The following is a 16,064-nucleotide window of genomic DNA, read 5'->3' on the forward strand; positions in this document are numbered from 1 at the left end:
TCGTAATGTTTAAAATAATATTAAAATTATTGACATAATTAGGTTTGGAAACTTTACCATCAAATAAAACAAAGAATTGTTTTCGTAATAAAGTGAATGTTGTAAGCGGCCCGTACAGCTGCAAGATGGCAGCTTCCATCGTTGCCACGTCGAGTCTTCAATGGATTGTTACTCTCACTCTCTGCTGAACGATACGCACTTTGGTCTTACGATACTGTATTTAGGTATTTCGTTTATCTTTTTATCTTTAGCATGTCTTTTAAGATTACTCAACGACTCTGGTTTTATTGGCAAGTGTTTGTGTTAGAAACCGGTGAGTTTATTGAAAGCCCAACACAGCCACAAATAATCGCTTTTATCATTTATTAATCCTCTCTCTCTATCAAGCATTGATTAATTTACTAATTTACTAGCTGAGGGTTGACCACTGCCGAATTGTTTAGTACTGTAAAAAATCTTTTAAAATTCACATGAATTTAGTTTATGGTACCTAATAGTGCCTGAATAAGATCAAACATTTTAGCAGTGATACAAAAACCACAATTACTTGTTATGTTGACAGCTGCTTGACTCACAACCAATATTTTCCTTTTCTAACATTCCTCTCAAAGTAATCAAAACACAAGTAATTTTAATATATAACTTTATATATTAATTTTTCTCCTGAACGTCCATATTAACCCCCCTAAATTACTTATTAAGCTTTAATAAACTCCACAATAATCTCAGACAAGCATCTGTCTTCTGTTCTAAGTGTTTGTCTCTGTTCCACATGTCCTATTTCTATTAAAACCATTTTGGGTAGCAGAGGTGGAGGGTTTCCTCCACCGATGTCATTTAATCAAGTAAATTTGTCTTCTAGCGTCAATTTTAAACGACTCCAATTTTACTGGATCTGATCTAATTACATCCATTTATGCCTTCGTTTTTACACTTCCGCTCTTATGATTTCTTATTAGTTTTCTATAATATTAAAAAAACACATATTTTTAAAAATTAATTCTACATATCAGACATCGATTTATTATAGGGCAATAATTTAGTGCCATTTAGTTATAAACAAGAGAGAGAGAATGTTCAAACTTTTATCCCTTTATTTATTTATTTTATTTTTATTTATTTATTTAAAGAAAAAAATTTAACCGAATTATATATATAGTTGAGATTTATCCCCCAGACGGGCTCTGAATAATCAAAAGACTTGCCATTCGTGCCCTCACTTTTTTTCAGGCATAATCTATCTAGGTCTCCTTCATGTCACACGTCTTTTTAAAACGTGAGGTTAACGAGATTTAGCTGCTATTTCTAGCAGGTTACAACACCACGTAGATTCTACCTCGTCGCTTCGTTCGTTATATTACGATGGTTATGCTATTTTTTTTTTGTATTTACGTGTATGTCAGCCTTTCGTCACACATTTACGCATTTCTTTGTGAAATTGTTTTTTTTTATAAATGTATTTCATTCAACATTTAAGAAAAAAAAAACCCCTCAAAAGTTTCGTCTCTTGAGAACTTACAGAGTAAATATTCTTTAATTGTAGTCGATACTCTGTAAATAAAGTGATTTCAGACATGAATATATAACATCTGTCTGGTGTTATTTGTGAATTTTACAATCTACTCTGACTGTAGATTAGTATAATATTAATTCCCCCGATATAACAACACACGGCTGTAACACCCAAAGAAAACAACAAGCACCATTTCTCTTTGCGGTGTTTAAAGATTTACGTCATCGAATATCTTCACGTTTCTTTCTCTTTCTTCTGAAAACCTGCAATGTTTTGACAGTTCTACACGGCACCACTGCAATAACAACTTGGAATAATACACATGCATACACATACATTAAAAATAAAATACCTACACATACGTACACGAATATTTATTATGCAAACATATTTACATACAAACACATTTGGATACACGTACATATATACACATATGCACTTACACGCACACCCGTATATTTATACATATATATGTATATATATATACACAAATGCTACATACATAGATATAAGGATATTCTCAAGACGCAAATTAAACTGCATCTGGCTGCACACATTTATGTAATTGACAAAGGTGCATGGCACAAGACAATACTGCTGTAACAAGATGCATAGTTTTTAATAACCATTCTAAAACCCACATAAATACACGTAGAGAAATCTATTGAAACGCAAAATAGTAGAGGCCTTTCGTAATGTTCCTTTAACACCATTATTCTCTTAAAAAAAAAAAAAACTCAGCAAAACAAAGACATTTTTCATCGGTTATATATTTCAAATTTCGATGTTTAATGCGGAAAAAACAAATATCTTCGTATTCATTATCCACTTTCCACATGATAATTAATTACACCAAGAATCTGATTTAAGTTTATTGTCACACACACATACACGTGTGTGTGTGTGTGTGTGTGTGTGTGTGTGAAGAACAACATATGTATGAGAAATTACAAATGCTATTCCTATTGTATTTTTAATTAGTGCTAATAAAACTAAATTACCACCCAAGAGCTTTCACATCACTATTTCCCTCCTGTTTGATTTCCCTTATTCTTGTACCTTCTTTTTATCTCTATATTTATCCAGTCTAAACACACACACACACACAGACTTCTCTTTGTTCACTTTTAAATAAGTCTGCAGTTATTTCTGCTCTTCCCATCGCATCATCATGTCACACCCATCCGTCTAACTCGCTTGCTTTCACCTCATTACATCAAATTATGCTTAATTAGCCGCTCCGATCTTTCGCTACAAGTTAAACTTTATTTTTTCCCCTGCCATTTCAACAAGTTTACTCCTTAGATTCTGTAATCTCTTTTACTCCAATTTCTTCACTTTTTGGATATTTTCCACTCTTCATCGTTTCTTCTGCTGATTTTTCAAAAAACTTCACTATCCACACGTCAGCAGTTTTAATTTTATTTTGGCAAAAATCTTCACGACTCAGTGGAACTTAATGATGCTAAGTTCATTGTTATTGTTGTTCTGCCTTATGTTAAATCTAGATATTTCTCTGTTAGATGTATTTTATTTCTCTCTCGTAATTTGGTACAACCTGACAGAATACACCCCGCTGCGTTCTGGACTCGTATCCCCCAGGAGTCAGTGTTGCCTGTCATACTAGCCGACCCCTAACGACGATTTAATCGACTACATATGCAATGTGAATGACAATTACTATTGAGTTTAGCCCCGGGTTAAAAATGGTCGTACACACTCATGATCAAAAGCATTCTAGACCTACATTGTGCGCCTTCATTGTCTAAGACGCTAGTGTCTGATTTGAGGTAGGTTTGGCTGCTGTTTCTAGCAGAGTTAACCCCCACATAGTGACTCTCTTGTTGGATCGTTGCAAAAGGAAATGAAGATTGTATGTGCACGGTTCTTATAGCATAGTGAACGACTTGGCAAAGATTCTACACTGTCACAATCTTTTATTTTCGCTTTGTGTGCAGAAATTAAAATGGAGAGTTATACAAACTTAACTGTCGCCATCTCAAGAATTTCTTTCCTTTTTTTTCTTTTTACTTCAAAGTCGATATCGGTTCGTTGATTTTAATCAATATAAAATAAAATCCTTCTTTATGTGTAGATTTGAACTTTGTTTTTTACTGGTTTAACATAAAGTATTTTTTTTCTCTTCTAGTTGGTTTCACAGACACGATAACAGGCTTTGTGTCTGTGACTCAACTCCTATTGATTTCCGACTCGACAGTTATTTCTATGCAAACATTAGATGTTAACTTATAAGAATAAGCCTGAAGTTTAGTGGGCGCGAGCAAGCTTTACAGAGCCTCCTCCCCGAATGGAAATGGATAAATTCGCTTAAGACTTGGTTTGAAGATTTACTTCACTTTCAATTCAGTTTCCCGATAATCTTTGGGGGAAGGGTTTAGTTTCCACTTTCACTTTTGCTCGTCAGTAGCTGGCAATGATTTCGTTTGACGGTCTGGGTGTTTTGGGTTGCAATGAAAATATCTTGTTTGTTGTGAAGTTACCATATATTTACTCGTGTATAAGTCGCACCCCTAATTTAGTGTTGAATGACGGGGCGAAATTTCCTCTTCATAATTTTGGCTTTTCCCCTTGTATAAGTCGCACCCTATTTTTTTCCCTCTCCAACTCAAGCATAAAAAAGTGTGACTTGAACACGAATAAATACGGCAATTTGTTTCGTTTTGGAATCCTTTTTCTCCTATTTCAGCTGCAATTAAGACGTGTTATTCTTCCTAAACACAAGGATCGATCAATCACGTTACATTGCCTTCGATATACACACCTCTATCAGAATTCTGAGGTCTCCTGCCACTCTACTCCTCATCACACAACCTTCTCATCACTGTTACTCATACTTCTGTCACGCTTCTCACTATGCAAAGAGGTTGTTGAGGGAGCAGAAATGTGGGGATGTGAGGCCCTTTTAGTCACGTGACGATGACATCAAACCTCTCTAGTGCTGATGTCACGAAAAAGAAATCCTTCTGTACGCCCTGTAAAGTGGTTGGTGTTAGGAATGGTATCCAGCCATAGAACTCTAACCAAAGTAAACTGTGTGATGAGATCCTTTGAACCATATCAATGAGCAGAATTCCCAAATGCATGCTGATCCTAACTGTGCCAATCCTTCCACCCCATGACTGCATGGAAAGTGGACATTAAACCACACACACACACACACACACAGTCAGCTTCTTTCAGTTTCTCAAATCTCTTCATAAGGTTTTGCAGAAGACACACATGCCCATTGTGCTGCTTAGTGGGACTGAACTCATGACCACATGCTTGGAAAGCAAGCTTCTCAACCACATAGCTTCACATGTACCTTTTAAGCAATGCTTGTACCTATATCCACAATGGCATGTATAGCCATGCCTGGTTCACCATCTGAGCATGATCGTTGCCAGAGCGGCTAACTGGCTTCCGTGCCGGTGGCATGTAGGAGGCACCATTCGAGTGGGATCATTACCAGCATCGCCTTATTGGCACCTGTATCATTGGTATGTGTAAAAAAAAAAAAAGATTTCGAGCGTGGTCGTTGCCAGTACTGCCTGACTGCACCCCGTGCCTGTGGCACATAAATGCACTCACTACACTCTCGGAGCGGTTGGCGTTAGGAAGGGCATCCAGCTGTAGAAACTCTGCCAAATCAAGATTGGAGCCTGGTGCAGCCATCTGGTTTGCCAGCCCACAGTCAAACCGTCCAACCCATGCTAGCATGGAAAGCGGACATTAAACGATGATGATGGTGATGATATATATATATATATATAGAGAGAGAGAGGTGTGGCTATAGATGCAAGTGATACACACACACACATATCGTTGCTATTCTGCAAAAGTGTCATAAGTCCAAAACGTTGCTTTTTCAGAAAACGAAAAAATAGTTTCACCATTCCATTTCTTTTTGCATCAGCAACAGTTTCAGCTTAACAATAATACTTTGTTGGTTTCATAAAGCCGTAACTCCATGCATGTATGACACACACACACATACACACACACACACACACACACACGCATGCATAAAGGTCATTCAAGTTAAGGAGAGATTGATAGCCTAATTAATCAGAAGTGGAATCTCATTAGATGAGATGCAGTTTGGTTTTGTGCCGGGGAGATGTACGACTGATGCTATCTTCTTGGACAATTTCAGACATCACTATTTCTACCAATCATCTCCTTGTGCCTTCAGCCACTGCTCTCTCTCTCTCTCTCTCTCTCTCTCCTCTTTTATACTCCATTCTTAACATCTCTCTTATCTCAATGTCCCTGCCTTCTCATCATGCCCCACTTACTGTAGTCCCAGATGTACCTCTATGTCTCCATCTCTACTGCTTTTACATTTTACACACCACCCCACTCCTGTTCCTGAGCCACTCCTATATCTCTCATCTTACCCTTCTTAAGCGGCTGGCATAAGGAAAGGCATCCAGCCATAGAAACCATGCCAAAGCTGATGTGTCAAACTGTCCAACCCATGCCTGCATGGAAAATCGGCATTAAATGATCATGATGAGGATATATAAAGCTTTGCTGGCTGCTAAACATAATGAAAGAAAAATTGCTGCAGTTGATGAAATGAAAGTGGGATATAAACCCTGGAATTGCCAAGTTTTCTTGGAAGAAATGAATAAGCTGCTACAGAGTTGCTATATATGCCAGAAACAGCAGCCAAATCTGTCTCTAAAAGTGAAAGAGGAAATATGTACTGGATAATGTAGCTCAAATTAAACTGTCTGAGAAGATGTACTAGTGGCATGTAGACTGTCCTTCATCATAGGCTGCTTGCTTGATCAGAGCAGAGCTAGGGTGAGGCAACTGCTAGAAATTTAGATTTTTTTTGAGATTTTTTTTCTTCTTCTCTTACTCAATAATGAATATGTCGAAGTCCACTTTGTTTCGTGCTAGTTTCAGAATACAATGTAAAAATCACTGTTTCGGTGAGCTGGCAGAATTGTTAGCATGCCGGGCAAAATACTTAGCGGTATTTTGTCTGTTGTTACATTCTGAGTTCAAATTCCACCGAGGTCAACTTTGCCTTTCATCCTTTCAGGGTCGATAAATTCAGTACCAGTTATGCACTGGGGTCGATATGATTGATTTAATCCGTTTGTTTGTCCTTGTTTGTCCCTTCTGTGTTTAGCCCCTTGTGGGTAGTAAAGAAATAGGCATTTTGTCTGCCGTTACATTATGAGTTCATATTCCGTTGAGGTTGACTTTGCTTTTCATCCTTTCAGGGTTGATTAAATAAGTACCAATTACGCACTGGTGTCGATGTAATCGACTTAATCCTTTTGTCTGTTCTTGTTTGTCCCCTCTATGTTTAGCCCCTTGTGGGCAATAAAGAAAGAAATATTAACATTGTTGATGATGTTTGACTAACAGGTGGACAGAATTATTATATCTGACTGAGATTTTAAAATTGTTCTAAACACACATTTCTGGACCCTAAGCTATTTAACCCTTTTGATACTAAACCACTTGAAACTGCCTTGGTCTATGATACTAACATCCTGTTTAAACCCTTCTGATACCAATGTGCCTGAACCTGTTCTCTCCTGGTTCCATGATAGAAACTTTCTGCTTTAACATAATCTAATTAAAACTTTCCCACCAAAATTTTGTGTTAATTTAATTTCAAAATACCAAGTTGATAATGACAAACTTATTTCACTAAATTCATCATAATTTTCAAAATGAACTGAAACAAAGGCTGTGTATCTCAATAGAAATATGGCAACAAAAGGGTTAAAGTGATCTTGTTTTGACTTTCTGTTGTTTTCTGTTAATCCATTTGAAAATTCTGGAATTATCAGCACTCCCCATCGGCATCTGTCCGTCTCGAGAGACGATGGTGTAGCTCAGAAAAGGTGGTGGGTTTATCTGCCTCTTCCGTTGAGCTACAAGGCCTGGGCAGGTTTGTATGAGGGATCAGCTGTTGCCCATGCAGTTTGATCCCCCCTCTCCATGCAGCTGGTAGCTCCAAGGGAACGACAGGTCGATACAGCTTGGTACTAGATGCGTCGCAGGAGTTGCTGGTGGTGACATGTTGTGTCAGGTCACCTTAGGGACTCCAGCTCCGGATTTTCTGTCGGGGTTTACCCCCTTAGCCTTCCCCAGGAGGGGTTCTTGCCGCAAGACAGCGGAGGTTTGAAATAGGAATTTCCCTCTCCTAGTTGGGCTGCCAGTCAAGGCTATCGAGCCACAACTACCCAAAGCAACTGGTTTTAAGGTGCCAGTGACTCGCCTTTGCCCCTTCTCCTGTCAGTGGGAACAGTTTTACCGCGGGAAGGCCAGGAGTTGGACTTGACTATCAGAGGCTATTTGAGACGCACGCCATGGGAGCACTTTGTAGGCAGTGGGAGCTTATCCCTGCTACCACTCCCGGCTATGACAGCGTTTGAAACTTATCAGCACTAAGATTCCAAATACTGGCTCACAGAGCTGAGACTTGTCTTTTGTTGTGACTGGCGAATCACGTCTGTGGACAAAATATGAATCTGTTAAAGGATAACTCCAGATTTTTATTCGACTTCTTGATTATGTTAAAAATGGAAACGGACTAGCCTAGAGCTACAGAATACTGAAACCTAACTAACAAGCATCAATTCCAGAGTCTTTTGTTAGTTTTCCTGCATTGAATATCATGTACAAAATTCTTATGTGGCTTTCATCTAATGAAAGCTAAATAATTCCCTGCTTCAGGATTTCATTTTTGCTTGCTTGTTCCTATTGTAGAAAGTTCAGCATTGTCATGTTAATGTCAAAGGTTAAAGATACACATTTACTGTACATGTCTAGCTTTTTTGGAATTAGGTTTCCAATCTGGAATGACTTTTTCTCTATGAGCTCATCGTCTCTACTTAAAGTTCATTAAAAAAGAAAAAAAAAATGTTAATTATGAATGATTAGTTAGTTTAAAATAGGCTCTGATGCTGTTGCCTGTAACAAATGAGGGAAAAGTTTGGTCTCATAAGTTTAAGATTAGTCAAGAAAAATATGAAATTTATTGTGGCGGGGACAGATAAATTGAGATCATAATTTATGATGATGAATAGGCACAGTGATGCTTGCTTACAACTGTCACATGATGTCAAGATGAAGAAACACACATACACACACACATGCATACATACATACATATGGATGTACACACACAATCACATACACACACACACACACACACACACACACACACACACATGACAAGCCTTCGGTTTGTGCCTACCAAATCTACTCACAAGACCTTGGTTGACTTGAGACTATTGTAGAAGACATTTGCCCAACATGCTGCAGAGTAGGATTGAACCCAACACTACATGGTTGGGAAATGAACATCTTAAAAACATAGCCATGCCAGCACCTTTAAAGTGGCACCTACTAAATGGAGTACATGCTTTTTTTTTTGTTTTGACAGAATACTTCATCATCATCATCGTTTAACATCCGTTTTCCATGCTAGCATGTGTTGGACAGTTCGACCGGGGTCTGGGAAGCCAGGATGCTGCACCAGGCTCCAGTCTGATCTGTCGGTGTTTCTACAGCTGGATGCCCTTCCTAACACCAACCACTCCATGAGTTTAGTGGGTGCTTTTTACATGGCACAGGTGCCAGGCGAGGCTGGCAGCAGCCACGATCGGTTGGTGCTTTTTACATGCCACTGGCACAGAAGCCAGTCAAGGCGGCGCTGGCATCGGCCACATTTGAATGGTGCTTTTTACGTGCCACCGGCACAGGTGTCACAACTACAATTTCCATTTGATATTTATTTTGATTTTCAAATAACCAACTCTGTCCTGTTTCTTCTCCCATTATCAAACTCAGTATTAAGGCTTTAAGGCTCTATTATTACAGCAACACTGAACTACACTCCTCCACTTTGCTCCCAACTCTTTGTGCAATCAACCAGCATCCATCATAAAGCCAACACCATTGGTCACACCTGGTCATTGTGCGTTAAGCTGGATTTAATTTCGTTTAACAGTGCCACACCTCTAATCAAATCCATTATCGTTGCATATTCTCTATTTGGCCGTTTAAGATGAGACATTACCCATATACAAATTATTTTGGCTGTGTGATAAGAGGTTTGTTTACCAAATGTATGGTTCTTGGTTCAATCCCACCGTGGGACACCTTAGGTAAATGTCTTCTGCTACAGCCTCAGGCCAATCAAATCTTTGTCAGTGGATTTAGTAGATGGAAACTTAAAGAAGGTTCCCATGTGTGTGTGTGTACCTCACCACCACTTGACAGCTGGTGTTGGTTTGTTTATGTTCCCATAAATTAGTGGTCGGCATAAGAGGTTGATAGTTAAGTACCAGGTTTAAAAAGCAAAACAGGACTGGAATTGATTCATTCAACTAAAAATAAAGTTGTGCCCTAGTGTGGACACCATTTAATGATTGAAACAAATAAAAAAAAAGATAGTGTGGTAAGTAGCTTGCTTACCAACCACATGGTTCAGTCCCACTGCGTGGCACCTTGGGCAAGTGTCTTCTATTATAGCCTTGGGCCGACCAAAGCCTTGTGAGTGGATTTGGTAGACAGAATCTGAAAGAAGCCTGTTGTATATATGTATACATATATATATATGTATGTGTGTGTGTCTGTGTTTGGCCTCCCAACATCGCTTGACAACCGATGCTGGTGTGTTTACATCCCTGTAACTTAGCGGTTCGGCAAAAGAGACTGATAGAATAAGTACTAGGCTTACAAAGAATAAGTCCCGGGGTCGATTTGCTCGACTAAAGGCGGTGCTCCAGCATGGCCACAGTCAAATGACTGAAACAAGTAAAAGAGTATATATTATATATATATAATATATATACTTCTCTAAAAGAGAGAAAGAGAATATATAATATATATATATATATATATAATATATATAATAATATATATAAATAATTAGAAAATTTGCATTGGTTCCTGATAAACTCTTGTTTATCCTGTGTTGAGAAGGTGCATGATTCAGTGTTAGAGCATCGATCTTACAATCGTGAGGTTGCAAGTTCGAATCCCGGCCTGCGCTGCGTGTTGTGTCGTTGAGCAAGGCACTTTATTTCACATTGCTCCAGTTCACTCAGCTGTAGAAATGAGTTACGATGTCACAGGTGCCAAGTTGTATTAACCTTTGCCTTTCCCTTGGGTAACACTGGTGACTTAGAGAGAGGAGGCCAGTATGCATGGGCGACTGTTGGTCTTCCATAAACGACCTTGCCTGGATTTATGCCTGGGAGGGTGTCCTGTTGTTACCTGCACTCGATGTGTATGGTGTGCCTGCACACCATCACCTGGGTATAACACAGGTAATGGATACTGATAGCATATACAGATATTTTATCCCTTAGGTGGTTATTATAACCATTAACTCTGTTTATATATATCATCATCATCATCGTTTAACGTCCGTTTTGCGTGCTAGCATGGGTTGGACGTTTCGTCCGGGTTCTGGGAAGCCAGGAGGCTGCACCAGGCTCCAGTCTGATCTGGCAGGGTTTCTACAGCTGGCGCCAACCACTCCGTGAGTGTAGTGGGTGCTTTTTACGTGCCAGGTGATGCTGGCAACGACCACGATCGGATGGTGCTTTTTACGTGCCACCAGCACAGGTATCATAACTACAATTTCCATTTGATATTTATTTTGATGCTTGTACTTGACTCAGTAGGTCTCCTCAAGCACAGCAGGTCACCCTACAATCCAAGGTAAGCACAACAGGTCGTTCTGCAATCCAAGGTACTTTGGATGGGCTGGGGCTGTGAAACTGGTGCAGGAAGCAGCCATGAACTCACGTTATTTGTCGGGTCTTTGCAGTCACAGCATATCTCCAGAGATCTCGGTCTTTCGTCATTGCACCTGTGAGGCCCAATGTTTGAAGGTCATGCTTGACTACCTCATCCCATGTCTTCCTAGGTCTAATGTAACAAACTGAGGAAAGGAATTCCTTCAAAGGGTTGTTATGTAAAACATAGAGTTCCGCATTGACCGTTTGGTTCCGTTCAAGCAATTCGTAATGGATAATCCCTTCCCAGTCCCACCATATGCACAACATCATTTTACGTGGATGAAGATCTTGTTTCATGCGCAGCGTCACTTGTTCACCGGGGCTAAGCCATTCCTTACACTGCTTCATATTGTTGTACAGGCACCATTTTTCGTCACCAGTAATGATTCGGTAAAGAAATTGTTGCTTGTGTCAATGAGTTGAACAGTGACGAGCAAGTAAACCAGCAGAGATTGTAGCTCGTTGATTTTTGTTGTTGTCACTTAAAGCATACAGAACCCATGCTCCATACTTCTGAACTTTTCCCATCGAGTGAAGATGCTTCTCTATAGCAGTGTGGGAGCATTCCATTTTGTCTGCCAGTTCCTTTGTTGTTTGATGAGAATTTTTGTGCAAAAGTTGGTTCAATTGCTCTTCATCAAACACAACTGGATGGCTAGAATAAAGTGCATCTTTGAGGTCGAAATTTCCATTTTTGAACTTGGCATACCAATCACGAGCAGTTCTTTCAGCCATGGCACCCTCTCCATACACAGCACAAATGTCGTGAGCAGCTTTTGCAGCCTTAGAACCTTGACTAAAAGCAAAAAGAAGGTGTTGAAAATGCTCATTTTTCTTAACTTGACATTCCATTTTAATGATCTGAAAATAAACAAAACTTAACTGAAATTAACTAGAAAAAAAAAAAGCAAAATAGATTTCAAAATGATTCAAAAATAGAATTCTCAAAAAAAAAAAAATAGTGTCCAAAATTTAAAAAACGCAGTAAATTCCAAAATTAAAACAAACAGTGGGAACTTAGTTGCCAACCCAATATATGTATATATGTGTGTGTATATATTTGTGTATCTGTGTTTGTACCCCCAACATCACTTGACAACCAATCTTGGTGTGCTTACATCCCTGTAACTTAACAGTTTGGCAAGTGAGACCAATAGAATAAGTACCAGACTTACAAAGAATAAGTCCTGGGGTTGATTTGTTCAACTAATGGCAGTGCTGCAGCATGGTCGCCGTCAAATGACTGAAACAAGTCAAAGAATGAAAAAGACAAACTCTTAAACGGATCCCCAAGGGTTGTTTGGCTGAGATCCACTGATTTAAACGAAGCAGCTGTTATTCGCGATTGAAGCAAAGGTAGATTTTATGCTGTTCTGCAGCTTCTACTATTTAAATTTATATCTTAATTGAAGAGTTAATGAGAGTGTAATTAGTGGTTGAAACAGTAATTGGTTAGCCATTGCTTATTCTTGTAATTAGCAGCAGTAATTAATTGCAAACTAGTGTTTATGTCTGTTTTTATTCAAAGACACTTTGGAATCTTGTCAAATGTCAAGCACTTTAGCTATCTTTAATGTATGTGCTTATAACTCGTTATTTCTAATGTGATTGTTGTTACCTAGTGTCATAGCTGATCCAGCAGACCTAGGATCAAAGGTGTTGCAACTGGGAACATACCTATTTTCTGGGCATAGTATATCTACGACTACTTTAGCCAATGTTTCTGTCCATTTTCTAAGATGGTAAGTTGCAATACTGGACGTAGATTTGGCTTCTATTTTGAGCAGTTATTTAGTCATTACTTATTCTCGTAATTATCGTTTTATTATTAATTAATTGCAAAGAAGTTTCCCATGCTGGCTTCTGATTTCTCATGTGGTTTGTTCTTGTGGCAAGTTTAGTAAATCAAACATAAGCACAGAAGTTTGCTTTTTCACCATTTGTGATTCCAGGTTCAGTTCTACAGTGTGGTACCTTGGGCAGGTGTCTTTTATTACAGCCCTGGGTTGACAAAAGTTTGTGAGTGGATTTGGTTAATTGAAATTGAAAGAAAAATGTTGTGTGTGTGTGTGCGTGTGCATGTTTACGTCTTGCTCACTTCTGTGAAGGTTGTGGTGTGCAAATGATGTTGTTTTAGTCAGTTCTTTTCTCAACAAATCAGCCCCTCACTTTGTGCCATTGAAGCTGTATGGAGTGGGAGATCCTTTATTTGGAAAACAGGTAAAGGTTAGTGACAGGAAAAGCATCCAGCTGTGAAACAATAACATATTTGTCTAACTCAGTGGTTCTCAACCATTTTTATATATGAACTCCTTTGATTACTTTTATTCTGGTGGATCCCCATAGCCATTTGATGTTTAAAAACTAGTATTATAGATACTTCTTTCAAAATTCTCATTTTGTTTTTCACTCATTCCCTTGCATAGGTTTGCAAAAGCACTCTCTGAGAGAACCTGTTTCCGTGGCTGGAAACCTGTTGAACTGTGTAAAACATTAAAGAAAGAAACCCAATTGTTTTTTTGCAATAAATAAAACTAAAGCAACATTTTTCATGGACCCTTAAAAAAATGTGGATCCCCAATTTCCTATTTTGCTCACAAAATCTTATATGCACACCTGGAGTCACATGGGCCCTGGTTGAGAATTACTAGACTAACCCATAAAAACATGGAAAAAAAGGAAAAAATGAACCTACATTTTTACATGTGTAGAAAAATGAAGCAGCTGAAATTTCAAGATCTTGACACAGTTTGAATGGTCAGTTGATGCTATTCCATGTTGTTTGTGCTCTTGGAAAGGCAGTTGTTAGAATAACATTGACCAGTTTCTTTTTGATACCAAGATGGTGGAGTTGCAGAAACAGTAGATACCTTCACCAAATGCTTAACATTTAGGCCTGAATTGATAATTCATTGGAGTTGACTGCTTTTTTTTTTGTTTATCTCTCGGTGGCGGGGTGAATACAGGTTATTTCAATTGATTATACCCTACCCTTACAAATCGATTGGTTTATACCAATGTTATCAATCGATAGCAGTTTCCTTTTGTTGTGACTGTTTTGTTGAGACAAGAGAGAATATAGATTAATTAGTTTTTGAACCCATGGCTAGCTTTGCAAATTAGATGATGATGGTAAGAAGGACAAATGTAATGATTCTATGCACACTCATTTGTATATACATAAGGTAATTAGGATTGTGGATCAATGCTTAAAAGCAACAACAACAAAAAAAAGATATTGGTATTGAAACATTGAATTAACTCCAGTTTTTACCTGTTCAGTCTGTTGCATATTAATGCAATTCTACCAAGACATTGATTATTAAAGGTGTTGCTTTACAATCGGGTGAGAGGGAGAGATGACAGGGTATTACGTTAGCAGCTGAAAGGGGTAGATGTTTTATAATGTTACATGAAAGGGGTAGATATTTTATCACTCATTACCTGCATTGTGTGATGTCCATTCAGAAATATTCAGTCCACTAAGCTGTAAATAGATACCACCTAAATAGGTATGACCTACTGCAGGTTTACCAGTTGGCTTCAAAGAACAGATCCACTCCACTTTTCATTGTCATTATTGTTCAAAAATTATTATAAATTGTTTAGTAGACCAAAAAAAAACCCCCAAAAACTAATAAATAAAATGACCATCTTGAAATACAATATTATCACTTGATCTTATTGGAGTTACCTCCCTTGCTTGTTATTTTCGTTTAGATTTTAAACCATAATTTTTGTTCTTATTAAGTTGTTGTTTATCGTTTACTCGTTTCAGTCATTAGACTGTGGTCATGCTGTGGCATCGCCTTGAAGAATTTCAGTACTTATTTTTTTTAAGCCTGTTATTTACTTCCATTGGTCTCGTTTGCTGAACCATCAACTTACAGGAATGTCAACACAATTGTCAAGGGGGACAAACACAAACACACACACACACATACGACAGGCTTCTTTTAGTTTCCACTCACATAGCTGTTAGGTTTCTATACATCATCTTGTATTGCATCTTGATCCATCATCAGTGATGTTTCCTGGGGTTATTAAGTGTTTCAGGCCTTTTAACAACCAGGTACCCTCATCCAGGGTTAATCAAGCCTTACCTTGTGTTCCATTAGTACTAACCATTTCCTAATCCACGGCCACCACGAAGCCCCCCTCTCTGCTACCTCATAGCTCACTTGATGTTTTCTACCTGAATAACCCTTGTAACACCCAGCATAACAGAACCAGAAGGTTTTCAGATTGCTTAGTATCAAAAGGGTTCATTGGATCTTTTCGGTTTGAACGGCAGTTTTTTCTAGTGGTGTCATATGAAATTGTCACCCATAATTATGACCCTAGTATCGATCTATTGCATTTCAATCTGTTTTAGGGTTGGGGGTTCGGGGAAGGGTATCTTTCTGTGTCCCTTTCTGTAGAAGAGCATAGGCTCGAAACGTAAAAGACTTTCTCTATTCCTGAGCATTATATTAATACATCTGTTTGTTTTGTACACCACCTGTCTTCGTCTTTTGTTTTTTTTTTCATAAACTCTTACTAATTAATAGCCAAGTGGTATATTGGATTAAAATGACTCCATTTTTATTAACACCAGGAGGATGAGAAACAACATTGATACTGGTAGGAAGCATTTGAACTAAAAACATTCAGGGAGGAAACTAAATACTTTAAGCGTGCTATTTTATAACTCTATTATCAGGATTCTAACAATAAAACAGAAGAGTTTTTCAAAAACCTAAAAATAAATGGGATTAGATGAA

General features: G+C 38.3%; 1 protein-coding gene across 2 annotated transcripts in view; it reads left to right on the top strand.

Annotated features, from left to right (window-relative positions):
• Positions 1–16,064, top strand: part of LOC115214960 (ascorbate transporter, chloroplastic) — a 75,585-nt gene that overhangs the window by 9,287 nt on the left and 50,234 nt on the right. The window contains exon 1 of one of the 2 annotated variants that reach the window (XM_029784056.2): positions 83–224. The exons of the other annotated variant lie outside the window; for it this stretch is intronic. The gene's annotated coding sequence lies outside the window, so the exon portion shown is untranslated. Of the gene's footprint in view, positions 1–82; positions 225–16,064 lie in introns of those variants that run through there. 2 annotated transcript variants of the gene reach the window in all.

This window comes from Octopus sinensis, linkage group LG8 (genome assembly GCF_006345805.1).
Source record: "Octopus sinensis linkage group LG8, ASM634580v1, whole genome shotgun sequence".
NCBI classification, from domain to species: domain Eukaryota; kingdom Metazoa; phylum Mollusca; class Cephalopoda; order Octopoda; family Octopodidae; genus Octopus; species Octopus sinensis.